The sequence below is a fragment of the Colius striatus genome, chromosome 17, assembly GCF_028858725.1.
Source record: "Colius striatus isolate bColStr4 chromosome 17, bColStr4.1.hap1, whole genome shotgun sequence".
In the NCBI taxonomy this organism is placed as follows: Eukaryota; Metazoa; Chordata; class Aves; order Coliiformes; family Coliidae; genus Colius; species Colius striatus.
Window position 1 is genome coordinate 7,769,677 of NC_084775.1, and position 12,568 is coordinate 7,782,244.

Sequence of the window (12,568 nt, forward strand, 5' to 3'; positions counted from 1 at the left end):
GTTTCAATAGCAAATGTGTGAATTCCAGCATCTGTAAACAAAAACACCTAAGTTTTCAGTCTGCAGATTTTCAGGCATTGGAGCAACATGTAGAAGAGCAACAGAAGTTTTGTTTTGAAGAACTTCCCAAGAATTTCATACATAAAAGAGAAGACATAAAACAGGGCTGCATAACATCTGACCATGAGCTTATATAGCCTGCCAAGAACTTTCTTTGACCCATCATAATGCTCTAGTAAACAGACTTCCCTGGACTGTCTTCTTACACTTAACATAGTACACAGCTGGAATGATGCTGAGCCTGCTCAGGGTTGGGACACATGGAGATTTGCTAGCTCTCGGCCATTTAATTAACTTTAAATCCAAGAATTATTTATTCTCTTGGTTACTTGTGGCAATGCTTCAGTTCTCTGAGAGATAAATGCACAGCAGTATAGTGGATAAGTAGCTGGATGGCATGAAGAGTTGTCATATATCACAGACTGAATGTGTCTGCAAAAAGCACATATGGAAATACAGAGTGATTGCTCTGCTCAGTTTAGCACTTGTGAGACTTGAGCCAAATTTCTGTATCTAGTTCTGGACTCTGAAGTTTGAAAAGAGCAAAACTGTGGACAGAGGTGGTGAGGGAGAGAAAGACAGGGAGGGCTAAAGTGCTAAGAGATTTAGGAAACATGACCTGTCAGGAAAGGTTGAAAGACCTGTTTTTGTTACATTTAGAATAATAACAAGGGAAGTTACAAGTCTCAAAAAAATTAAATGGCGGGTTTATTTTATATTTTAATATGTCAATCGTCACTCCTTAAGTTCACTAACACAGAGTAAGAGGTAGTTGGCTAATTTACAGCAAGGAGTGTTAGGTTAAATAGTAGGGTTTCATTTCTGATCTTGTGGGTAGCACACTGAGCAGCAGGACGTGTAACCAGCAGGGATGTGGCATCTCGGGGAAGGAAAATTTTTAGACTAACCCAAACAGTCATTTTCCAGGTTTGAACTACTAGTTTTATTACCCTGTTTCCCCTACTCTCTGTCTGTTTGCACAGGTAGGAGGGATATGGAAAACCCCTCTTGTGTCACCACCAATCCCAGCCTACGTAGAGCTCAGGTCTTGAGGATCTGTCCAGACCTACATTTCCAGAAATCTTTTTTAAAATGCCCTGACAGAAGCACTTGTGATTCATAGCGTGGGATATGTGGAAGAATCAACAGAGGTCTGCAGAGAATTTGCTGGTTGTTTAATACTAGAATAGTTATTTGCATCATAATGTTGCGAAGACTGAAGTTTCATGACTAGCCCCTGTAGTTAAAGGAAAAACTTGGTGAAACTAAGATTTGGATACATGTGGCTGTTAGTGCAAGATAAAAAGCAAAAACAAATAAATAAATCCAAATTGCCACCTTAAGTCCAAATTTGGACACAATCATCTCCATGATTTGCAGAAGATAAGCACAATCTCCTATTTCTGTATATATCTTTGCCTCCTGATACTGGTGATGTCTTGGTGGCTTGTTAATAGGCTTCTCAAAAAATGGCCTCAGCCTGTATGGACTACCTCAAAATAACTAGAAATTAACTAATCACATATTCAGAGCTGATCTGGAATAAGAACAATTTTCATTAGACACAACAGATGAAAATGCTAGTCACAGTTTCAACATTAAAAACACTTTGGAAATTCAGAAGTTCTAGAAGTAGGTATCATCCAACACAAGTGATTATTTAAGTATTTTTTCTTCAGAAATAACCAATTCATTTGAGGGTTTTTAAAATCATTTCACATCCATTATAGAATTCCTGTAGAGACATATGCAGGAGAAACATTGTCAGCACAGCAAGAAACAATTCCAAAGTGTCCAAGTTCCAGTGAGAAATGTTTCAGATTGGTTTCTCTTTGGTAAACAAATAGTAACATTCTGAATCTGCCATGAATAACACAATCAAACTAAGTTTTACTTTTTGACTTTCAGGTTTTTTATTTTCAGTTTACATGTGTAAGGCTTGATAGGTAAAAAAGCTGATCATTGCCAGCACAGAGTGAGATCTGAAACACTTCACAGTTTTCATCTTTGTTTATTTTTGGATGCTGCCATCTTTCCACTTTGCTTAAGAAGTCATCCAGCAGAATTCCCATTCTTTTGGGGGTTTTGAAAAGCTTGCTGATGCTCCAGCATTATAAGTTATGCCTATTGTGAAAAGTCCAAAGCAATGAGACAGCTGATGTTTGAAACTGTGCCTAGAAGAAGATATTTTAGATATATGTGTCAGCCACCAAACCACAGTGAGCAATGCTTTGTCTGCAGGTGGCAAAAAAGGAGATGAGTTGATTATTTTCTATTCCACCCCTAGATGCAGCCACGTATCTATTGGCTTGGCTGATCTATTCTGATTATATCCTATCAGAATCATAAAGATATGAGATTTACTGTATATGCATACCACCTCTTGAAAGCATACACACTGATTTGGGGAATAATATATAAAGTGGTTAGTGCCATAAAACTGAGCCTATTCCCATGAAATAAACAGGAAATTTCTTACAAAACTGACTTCACAAAAGCAGTTTGGCATTTTTATTCAGAGGATGTTTGATTTCCAGAGCTATCTTTATTAAAAGCCATTCAGACAAATACCAAAAACCTCATTGCAGGACAGATCATATTGGGCACAGATGAGTAATGCACAAGAATTGAAATGAATTTGCCACTGTTCCAGGCACTGGGGATGAATCCTGGTCTGACTGAACTTGCAAGAAACAGGTCCCTGGACTTCAATGAGATAATAATTTGATCCATGCGATTGCTTCTGTCTCTTTCTTTGATACTGCTGTAATTGCCTCTTCTTGCTTAATCCAAAACAACTGAGGTAGAAAGGAAAGCCACACATGTTTTTATAGTTAAAGGACAATACATAATGTTAAAAAAAAGTACTTCATCAAAGGTGCAACCATTTAAAATGCAAAACAGATACTAGAGAGGTGACAAATTCAAGTCCTTAGTTGTTTTTATTTAAGATCTTTGAAGTATTCATTTGCCAAGAATATTTGTTTAAATTTTTTAATGTATTCAGTTAGTCATATTCAGTCCTCTTTTATGTCCAGTTCTCATGAATCACTTGATAGATGATCTTCTACAAGCACATCCCATTGGGAAAAGTAAATTTTGAGTCATAATAAGAACATAACACCTGACATACTGGATCAGAGCAAAGGTCTATCTAGTCCATACCCTGGTTCTGGCAGTAGCCAAGAGCAGTATATTAGATTTTAACAGTAATAGCTTTGATCTTTCAGTGAGCATTAGTTGGTGACTAAGCAGAAAATGAAAATAAATCTCAAGAGCAGAGCATTCCGAAACTCAGAAGAAACAGCACATGAAACCGTTTCTCCCTCTGCCTTAAGGGTCTCTGGCTCACGAAGAGGCAGTATCAGACTGATCAGCTGCAAGGGTGTTACCCTCACAGGCAGCACTGGTGTTACTGAAACTCTGTTGCACACTCAGGGCATGTATTTGTTTTATACTCTTGCCCAGCTAGATACAATGTTTTGGCTACTCTTGCCAGTTCTGTTGCAAAATGGAAGTACATAATTACACTCTAGCAATGGGAATGAAACGTGAATGGAAAAGGAAGAGAAATGGATGGAGGAGGGAAGAATGCAGAGTGGACACCAGGAGGTGTAGGTTGAACACTAGCAGTGGTGAGGAGTTCTACCAAAAGGGATAGTATGGGCTTAGAAATTGGAGCTTACACGTAGTACATTGGCAATATCTAAAACCTATTCAGCTCTCATATCCAGAGCAAGAGCTCCATTTGTTCCAGTGAACTTGTAGTTAAAAGTTCTCAGGATTTAGCTCATCTTTTTAATTGCTGCTGCCTCAATTAAATTGCATGTGTGATAAAAACAGCCCTCCTGGAGACACAAAAGGAACTTGAATACATTGTGAATAAATTAAGTAATTGTGTAAATTATAAAGTTTACATCTAGTGGTTATTGCATACACACTTACATATGGAATACATACCTTTCACAACCTCCCTGCTTTAGGAAATCTTAGGAAAAAAAGGTGCTTATCCTGACAAAAACCTACAAAGATCACTGGTAATTTGTTGATCAGCATTAGGTTCATTAAATCTATGCACTTCATTATCTGATTAATTCTGAGGCAGGTTTGTAATCACTGATGAAATGTTTAAGGTTCTTCTGCTCTGGCCTCCACAACCTCCTGCAACTCATTAGAAAAGCTAATCAGATTGAATTTTCCACCATGCTGTTTATTGTAGCTCTAATGGAAGACAATCACTTTAAAATTACACACTTGGCAGGTAATTTCTAAAAGGCATAAGCTGTGGAAGCTCTCTTCTCCATTGGCTCTTTGTCTTTACCAGGGCAAGTAAGTAAAAGTAATTTCTATTAGAATTTGGAGGGCTGGTTTGCAATATAGGATGCTCCTGGAAAAATATTCAGGTCTTCACTATGCTTCTTGTCACTTCAAAGCCCTTTCAGAAATCTTCAGTAATATGTGATGAGTTTGTTTTAAAGCTCAGATGAGTCTCCCACTTTGTGATTTAATAATTAGAAGTATGAAGGACTTTCTTCATGTACTCTTACCTTGGGGTAAATGGTATTAGTGAAAATAATGAGGGCAACACTTTGGCCCTCATGTTTCCCAGATCACTAGACAGAAATCACAGATCTGTTCTGTTGGAGCTCTCTGAACTCAGATATTACTATGATCTGAAAATACAACATTTAGTGACAAGGAATCAGAAATTAAGGTGACTTAAAATACAGAATAGTCTTAAATTTCTAACTATTGCATTTCTGTGAATTATGACATGAGAGCAGAAGTTGATAGTCTTCTCTTGCACTAGCAATACTGCTGCCACTCTGTTTTTCTGAGAGTAAGTGAATTGGAGAATGCAGCAGGGACAGTCAACAACTGAGTGAGAGGTGTTGTTGTTCCACCTGTTTTAGGAAAGATCCTTTCAGTAGAGCAAGTGTGAAGAACCCCAGACTGGGAGCCAGATCCAAGGCAGCAGAACAATTCCTCTGGCTCACTCTCTGCTGCTTTCTCCATCATGTGGACAAAAGTCTGCTTGTGGTTCAATTGCTGTATCTATTAATCTCTTAACACATGAAAGGATGTGCTCTCCTGTGGCTGGACAAGCACTCATGGAGACATGGGCTGAAGGCATTTGTCCCCTAACATGTAACAACAAGTGAACCCATGATATAAAGGAGAATGTGGACATACTTTTAGTCATATGGTGACTGAATGGATGACATAAGGAATTATTTTCTTTAGTGGTTTATCATAAAGCTTCCCTGACAAACCATGTTCATCACATCTTTACCTACAGGCCATAAGGGATGGAGACATGCCCATAGAACTCTGTGAAGAAGGTGTATACCCAATACAGATCAATCTTTTTGTCAACCAATATGCTCTAAATGTGCCAGCCTCAAGGACTGGATCCTGCTTTTGGGTTCTGTCTTCTTGTCAGTGATCCAGTAAGCAGCAAGTTGCTAATGCCAGCCCTACTTCTGCGTGGATGTGACTGCTTGAATAGCAAGCACCAGTTGTGCTCGGGTCAAAGAACAAAATGTTCTGTGCAGGAAAAGTTGGGGGTAAAGGTCATAGCAAAATGTGTCCTATTCTAGTGGATGACACTCCTGCTTCTCATTGGTTAGAAGAATATTAGGGTTTTTGAAATACTGAAATCTAATGAAATTAGATTTGACTTAGTGTGATGTTTTTCCACAGAGTCTTATCTATCAATTCTGTACAGATGTAACTGAGCTAAGAATAGAGGAGTATTGTAAACCTGTTTGGGAATAGCACCTCTCAGCACCTCTCCAGCCTGGGTCAGCTTTGCTCTAGAGAAGCATTTGTTGCAGTGAGGCAAGGGCTCCGTTTCATGGGATTACCTTGTAGATGAACCTGTGGATGCTCTGTGTGGTTCTGGCAGAGCCACTCACCCACCAGTCATTTTGTATATCTGTGTGTTCAAAGGGCTGTGTTTCACCCATGCCAGAACTCATGCTCAGAAGGTCACAGCCTGTACAGTAATGGAATCTAGTTTTGAGGGCATAGGTAAAGGAAAAGCCTCAACTTAAGAGTCTGGACCATTTTCTCTGGTTTTTGTGCAGGAAGTGTGGTTCATGAGAAATGATGTCTTTCTTCAACGATGCTTTATTAAAAACTACATTTGCCATTCTGGTTCATTCTATTACCCCTCAATAGCTCTTCAAGTGAAAACCTGGGTCTGAATGAATGCATCTTTAATATTATATTGGAGGTTTATGGGCCTATTTAAACAGAAATTAGACATGAAAATAATAGTCAATCATCTAATGCCATCTCCCCATGAACATGCAGTTGCTTTTGTAGTATTTTGTATCCCTTTGATTCAGAGGACTTTGAGGAAATTTCAGCTGTTTTAATCAAAAGCAACACCTCCTGGGGTGTGAGACCTGCCAGTTATCCTTTCAACACCCTTGAAGTCCATTGCCAAATGATATAATCTGTGTCTTTCATCTGACTAATCTTTCAGTGAGTTTGAGGCCGTGTGGATGGTGATATCCAAGACAACTGTATTTAGTTATCTTTATGATGCCACAGAAAAATCCAGTGTTACACCTATTACTGTATTACTTTCTGTTTCAGACTGGCTCACCACTGCTCTGTGTGGTCGCTGTCTAATGAGTCAGAATGTACTCTCCACAATGGCAGGCAGCTCAGTTCATAGCTAATACTCAACAGAACAAAGCCCATCCCACTTTCCTACTAGTTGCTGCAGGCTCATGTCTAACCTGATTTGTGGCTGATGATCCATAAGGTTATGGGTGATCCAACAACTGTCCAGTGCCCTCTCTCCTTCCCAGCATGTGCTGCTATACGCATCATGCCCACGGCTTCCCCACAAATGACTGAGAAGCATTCTCCAAGCTGTCCCAAACTCCCAAATTGAAAACATCTACCAATTGCTCCCAAACAGAGGGTGATAGGTAGAAATGTGTTTGCTGTCCTTAAGTTTTCCATAAGGATACTTTAGAATCCCCAGGAATTTACCTCTCTCGTCTTCACCCCCAACTTCATGAGTCCATCTTCAGGACCTTTGGTAGCTTTAAATCATGAGATTATTCCTGTATCTGTTGTATCCCAAGCTTCTAACTATACAACTAGAGAAACAGCCTTTTCCATACCACTTGACCTCAGGCTGTCATTCCATCTATGATGTAATTCTGTCTAGAACTTTAAAAAAATAATAGGCAGTGAAACTTTTCTCAGTCACAATGAAACAACATTTATAGCAGAGGGTGGAAGTATGGGAGTATTTTAAGCACTGAAAATAATATCTATAGAGCTTCACTGTCACTTTTAAGTGCCTACAGTCTTTTAATCTGGTCCTTTCCATTATGTTCCAATGCAAATATTTCTTTGTAATGTTGTAAGCGCTTAAACAAAAACAAACATGGAAACAAACAAACAAAAGTAACAAAAAAAGAGAACCTTTGAAGCAGGGCACCGTTTGTGTCATGAAGTGCTCCTGAACAGACCTGTCTGAGGAACAGACGTGAGTCAAGTTTGGCTCAAAATTGAGTCTCGCTTTTAAACAAGTTTTATCTGAACGGGAGGCAGATATGAAGATGTGCGTAAGCTACAAAGCCGAGCTCTCCGTGTGGGCCGGCGCTGGCCGGAGCGTTGCCGCTGCCGCCGGTGCCGCGGCCGTTCCGCGGGCTCTGCCGCCCCCTGGCGGCCGCGCGCCCGCCGCCGAGAGGCCGCTGTCCGTGGGCAGCGCTGCTCTGGCAAGGGGCTCTTCACACCCTCCCCTTTACCCTTTGTAGGTTTTCTCCCTTTTTAGCTTTTTATCACTTTCTTTGTTTCCCCCTCCTAGATTTTTTTGTTTCTGCCTCTTAGATTCTTGTTTTCCCCCCTTAGATTCTTGTTTTCCCCCCTTAAGTTCTTGTTTTCTCTCCTTAAGGTTGTTGTGTGTCCCCCCCCTTAGGTTCTTGTTTCTCCCCTTAAATTCTTGTTTCCCCCCCTTAGTTTCTTGCTTCCTTCTCCTAGATTTTTTTTCTCTTCTCTTAGGTTTTTGTTTCCCTCTCTTAATTTTTCCCCCTTCAAAGAAGTCTAGAAAATTACTGTTAGAAAGAAATACTGTTTCTTCTAATCACAGAGCAGATTATTTATGTTAGAGCAGAGGGTTACACACTACTTTCAAGTCAGCTAGCAGTAAGAAAAGCAGTTTCATGCCAGTGGTACGCTTCAGTTTTCTGTGCTCTGTACATCTCTGTCAAACTAGCTATGTCTTACAACAGATTTTAAATTACTGATGGCTCTTTAGGTACTTGTACAGGTAAGACAAAGGTCAGAACAGTTCCTGGGACAGTGTTAATACAGATGATGTAATCAGCCCTTGACTGTCCCACTATCTAGGAGGTAGAGAGATTTCTCCACAGAAATCAATAGAACTCACACTAGACCTGTTGCCTTACATTTTTAATACCTCCTTCTCATCAAAGAGATTAATTTATGAGTTATCTGCAGAACTAAATACAATGCAAGGATAAAATAACTTTAATAATGTTTTACAAGTTTTGCCTTTGCTAAAGGATGATTTTAAAGGCAAATGCTGAAAAAAAGCCACAAGAAATTGGCATAGCTCTTTTTTTGCAGTGAGAGATGGTCTTTTTCAATGTGATGTTCGGAGGTTTTGGCACCATGGGACCCTGATTCTGGTTCATGCTGATAGAAGCTAATGCAGCATGAATAGAAAACACATACTTGCAGTGCAAAGTTCATAGTATAGTTGCTGTGGTACTTTGTACATTCCCCTCACCATCTGTATATCAGTTTCCAGCAGTACACTTAAACATTGCTATTGAAACACAGTGTAATTCGGCAATGATTTTGTTAAAGCTATTTTTAAAGGTTTCCCCACTGTTAGCATAGCTCTGCAGCTGTGAAAGAATGTTTTTCAAATTGTTGGGTAGCACTGAGAAACTGTGGAGATGCTGAGCCCAGGTGAGGTCTGAGGTGAGCTCTCACCCACTGAGCAATTCTCTGGATTTTCTCAGCTTTCTGCCTTCTTCTTTGCCCTGCTGACCAGGGCCTGGGTGCAAACCTGCTCCTTCTTTCATGCTGCTTCCATCACAGATGGAAGGGGAAGCAATTCACAAAGCCAAGAATAAATCAGTCATGAGCTGCTATACCCACAGTACTAAATGAGCTTGAGAATCTACTAGGGCTTGTGTAGGGTTAACTTGAGTCTGTTACATGTTTACTGATAGCAGAAAGGAAATTAACATAACTCTTTTGGGCTTTTTTGGAGTCATTTGCACTCTAAGGGGTCTGTTTCAGTCATAATCACTTTAATAAAGTACGACAGACAAAAGGCAGGAGGAATTAAATGAGTTTATAATTCTATAGTGGATATTTACCTGATAGAACGAATGTCAGATAATAAATATCACACATAGAATCACAGAATGGGTTTGGTTGGAAGGGAACTTAAAGATGGTCTAGTTCTAACCCCCCTTCCTTGGGCAGGGACACTTCCCATCAGACCAAGTTGCTCCAAGCCCTGTCCAACCTGGCCTTGAACACTTAAGGCACAGGGCACCACAACCTCTCTGGGCACCTGTCCCAGTGCCTCATCCCCTTCATAGTAAACAACTTATTCCTAATATCTAATCTAAATCTCCCATCTTTCAGTTTAAAGTCATTACCCCTTGTCCTATCACTACATACCCTTGTAAAAAGTCTCTCTCCAGCTTTCTCACCAGCACCTTTAGGGACTGGAGGCTGCTATAAGGTCTCCCCAGATCCTTCTGTTTTCCAGGCTGAACAAGCCCAACTCTCTCAATTGGTTCACATGGGAGAGGTGCTCTAGCCTTCTGAGCATCTTTGTGGCCTCCTCTGGACTCGCTCCAACAGGTCTATGTCCTTATGCTGGGGACCTCAGAACTAGACTCATTACTGCAAGTGGGGTCTCACATGACTGGAGTAGAGGAGGGGAGAGAATGACCTCCCTTGACCTGCTGGTCACAGTGTTTTTGATGCAACCCAGGATAGGGCAGGCTTCCTGAGCTGCAAGCACATCTTGCTGAGATATCAATCAGCACTTCCACATCCTTCTACTCAGGGCTGCTCTCTGTCTACACAGAATCATTTAGGTTGCAGAAGACCTTTAAGACTACGAAGTCCAACCGTTAACCTAGTACTGCCACTTCCACCACTAAATCCATTGCTTTAAAATGCTTGTCATTAGAGATCTAAGAAACTGAAGGAACAAGAAAACTTATATAAAAACTTCAATCTGTTGACAATTTTACAGGGATATAGGATGGGGGACTGTCAACAAAAAATAAACTAAGCACATCTTGGATTTTTATCCATTTTAGCTTTAACAGTTCCAATGGAGAGGCAGAAAATTATTTAAAGCAGTATTATTTTTATCATTTTTTACCTCAATTGTTCTTGTTTCTTACAAGTAGCTCCCTTTAATGTGCTTTGAATGAATCAGAATTCATTTAAAATCTGAATTCTGTATATTTTGCTAACAGGTGTATCCAAAGAACCCTGAATGCAAGGAGTGTCCTGTTGGACCAGGACAAAGATCCATCCAGGCCACTACTCTCTCCCTGACCATGGCAGTAGGATGCTCTGTTTAGAGACCTGCATGCAAGCCCACAGTCTGTTCACCTCATACTCTCAAGCATCCATAATTATGACTAGACATCAATTAGAGATGTTACACGATGATTCCATGCCTGTTCTCTTCTTTTAATCTGTTTATAGACTCGTTACCCAGTCTGACTAGTTTCCTTTCGAACCTGCTGACTATTGCCTTTACTGCAGCCTGTGGCAGTGAGTTGTAGACATTAATTACCTGCTGTGAAAGAAGGTACTGTCTTTTGGCATTAGTAGTGCCTGATTGGTCTCACTGTGTGCACCTTCATTCTAGTACTGGAAGATCTGATATATAACAACTTCGTATTCACCTTGGCCACTGCCTTTATGATTTCATACACCTTGATCATATCTTCTCTCAGCCTTCTCCCATGCAAGTGGAAGACTCCCCAGTCATTTTACTCTTTTTTAATTTGGCACTGTTCCACCCTCTCGATCATTGTGTCTGCCCTTCTCTTTACTCTCTCTAATTCTGTTGTACTTGTTTTGAGGTATATAGACCTGTCCCTCTTATAAGCAGGGTGCGGGGGTACCAAATTTTCATACAGCAACAAAATTGTTCTTACTCTTTCCTCTTCCCCTTCAGTTTTCATGAGTCTTTTTGTTTTCTTTCAGATGGCCATTTCATGAGGCTACAGGACTGTTGTGCTGCGTTGTGGCTCACTGTTTACACCATTTTATGAAATTGAACAGTTATGTTCTTCAAAAGACTGGAAAAGTGACAAAAAGTTATCTTTGGGGGTGGGCAGGCATAAATGTAATGTCCAGTCCCTTGAAGAAACTGCAGGGTAAGCACTAAAACCTGTTGTCCGGACACTCATAATTGTCAAGTAAAATAATGGATATAACCTGTAAACTACACCAAAAAAAAACAGGTTAAAAAGGGCAGAGCCATCTGCAAAACTCAGTATAACTAATGGCCTGGGTCTTGCTAACAGGAAAGCAAGAGACAAATGATGACATTCTGTCTAAAATGAAAATCCTGGTGTTTTTTCAAGACTATAACAGCATGTCATGGCTGCCAGTAACCTGCATCCAGGCAAGATCCAGCAATACCAGTATGGCTGCACAACCCTTGTTCGTAAACAAGATATGCATCAGTGTCAGAGCCAGAGGATCTGCTCTGGATCCAGTCTGAAGCTAGATACTGAAAGGATCCAGGATACTGGTGGCAGGTACATGAAATGTGCATCTTTCTGTGTAAACTTCTCAGATACCCTGCTGTAATAAAAAATTTCACATTAAGTGGCAATTTGTGAGGACAGTTACAATCAAGGATTTCTTCAGAACTGGCTGTGCTGCTCTTAGTTATAGTGTGGGTGGTATTTTTTTCTTGTCAAGGAAACTTAGATTATCTTATCATTGTCCTGGATACTTCTGACACTGTCTTACAAGCTATAAACCCAAGGGTTAAAACTACAGGTAGTAAATCAGAATTCCCTCTGGTGCTTCAAGTACCACCTGTTGTGTGTGGCAGCTACGTGTGTCAGTGCAGGCATAGGCATGGGCCTCAATAACTATTTTGGAGGGAAAACATGTGGTCTTGGAAAACTATGCAGTCAAATAAAGACAAGGTAAAGATATGAATAAAGCTTTAGCAAATAAAGAAATCAAGACATTATCTAAAGCAGCCTGTTTTTCATATTTATAGACATCTGGAAACTGTTCTCCCAAGTTACCATGGCATCAGACTCAGGTATTTCTAAACTTCAGAATCGCATAATCTGAACGAGCCCTTTTATCAGATGTTAGCATTCTTCGATCTTCACCACCAGCATCCTGCTTCAGCAGCACATTTGAAATCCTCACAGAATCTCTACAGCTTCTGTTCTCACACACGTACCTGCCTGGCACATGTGTAACTTCTCCAGGC